A 2,109-nucleotide genomic window follows, 5' to 3' on the forward strand; every position below is an offset into this window, starting at 1 on the left:
CAAAATATGCAACATTTCACAAATGTGCATGTCATCCTTGCATGGGGCCATGCTAATCTTCTCTCTATCATTCCAATTTTAGTATATTCTTTGTTTATACAATATACTGGAGCATCTGCCTCCTCAATCAGAAATAAAAGTTCCACTACTTTTATTCAGCATTTAAGGAGATCATTTCTCCAGTGATACTGTTTAATTAGATGCCTCCAAATAATGAATTCTGGGTTCAGAGTCACCATCACACTGTCACAAATGGAAAATGTGTACTAAGTACAGCAAGATGATGCTGGAGACTGCCAATAAATGTGCATGGTTAAGTGCAGAACAATATTTAATCTGGCACGCCCTTACCTCTTGGACCTTCTTGACACAGCACCATCATAGCCAAGACAACAGAGTTAAATTATGCTTAGTTTTAAACTAAGGTTGCTGTAAGATTTACTCTGGGTATCTGATCTCTATGTCAACGGAGCTATTAGGTCAGAAGGTAAATGACTCCGGTTTATAGTCCAACAGGTTGATTTGAAATCATAAGCTTTCGGGGCGCTGATCCCCCAGTCCGACACAGACACCTCCACATCAGGACTGTCATTAGGCATTGTACCACCCCAGCACAGGCACATGTTGGAATGTAGCTCCAGTGAGAGGATTCAAGCCAATATCTTAAAATGTTTTGTCAATCTGATTCACTGTTCAGACCATTTGTATTGTCTGTTGTGTATTGTCTATCAATTTTTTTTTCCAAATCATTTCCTGCTCTTTTCACTTAAGCATTATAAACAGTACCAACTTGCAGTTATACCGCAGCTTTAACTTACCAAAACATTCTGAGGTGCTCCACATTGGTCTTTTCAAACTAAATCTGATACTGAGCCACACAAGAGATGAAAACAAAGATTGAAACATTTTGAGGAGTGGCATAGAAATGCTTGGGAAGGATTTTAAGTTTAGAGCTAAGGTAGCTGAAATTATCAATGGCTGAGATTTAAAATTAGGGATGCATAAAGCTACTTTACATCTGTAATTTAAATATTTTTATTTCTATGACCAAATAAAATGTTGTTCTTGGAAGCATATATTCTCCACATTCAGCTACTCCTTTGTCATTTTGTTGCTTCTGTTAATGTTGCAAACCTTTGATTGTAGTTCTTGTTCAGACACTGCTTACGTAGTTTGTATTTAAGATTATAGGAATTTCTGTTTGACTTGTGTATCCGTCCTCTGTCAGTCTGTAGTTTCCCACTATTTCAAAATAGCCAAAATCAGTAACAAATTACCTCCTCTGTGATTCATTCTCCCTCCTTGCCCTTGATCTCCCAATAACCTTTGGCAAAATTGAACTAGGAAAGCTCCTTGTCCCCCAGATGCCACCAATTAAAAATGAACAATTTTGTTTCAAATCACTTCATCGCATTGCCTCTTTGTACTTCTGAACTTTGTTGTGCACCTCACTCTCTCATTGGCCCATTGTCCTATTAGCTGGCTAAGCCTGAAATTTTGGAATTCCCATCCAGTGTAAATCAGTTTGCTCCCATCCTCCGTTATCCCCTCTGATAGAGTGACACAGTACAGAAATAGACCCTTCGGTCTAATCAGTCCTTCCAAACAAATTAGCCCCACCTGCCTGCTGTTGGCCCATTTCATAGAGCTATACAGCATGGAAACACAACCTTCGGTCCAACTCGTCCATGCCGGTCAGATATCCTACATAAATCTAGTCCTGTTTGCTAGCATTTGATCCATCTCCCTTTTAATCCTCCCTATTCATGTACCCATCCAAATGCCTTTTAAATGTTGTAATTGTACCAGCCTCCACCACTTCATCTGGCAGCTCATTCCATACATGCACCACCCTCTGTGTGAAAATGCTGCCCTTGAGATCCCTTTTACATCTTTCCCCTCTCACCTTAAACCTATGCCTCTCTACTTTTGTACTCCTCCACCTCGGGTAGGGTGGGGGGACTTTGGCTATTCACCCCCCTCATGATTTTATAAACCTCTGTAAGGTCACCCCTCCACTTCCGACACTCTAGGGAAAATAGCCCCAGCCTATTCAGCCTCTCTCTATAGTTCAAACCCTCCAAGCCTGGCAACATCCTTGTAAATCTT

General features: G+C 40.4%; 1 non-coding gene across 1 annotated transcript; it reads right to left on the reverse strand.

Moving 5' to 3' along the window:
• LOC125455243 (U6 spliceosomal RNA) lies at nucleotides 1–104 on the reverse strand. The gene has a single exon (XR_007248190.1). It is a non-coding gene; the product is annotated as a U6 spliceosomal RNA (small nuclear RNA).
• Nucleotides 105–2,109: the final 2,005 nt, after the last annotated feature.

This window comes from Stegostoma tigrinum, chromosome 9, assembly GCF_030684315.1.
Source record: "Stegostoma tigrinum isolate sSteTig4 chromosome 9, sSteTig4.hap1, whole genome shotgun sequence".
NCBI classification, from domain to species: Eukaryota; Metazoa; Chordata; class Chondrichthyes; order Orectolobiformes; family Stegostomatidae; genus Stegostoma; species Stegostoma tigrinum.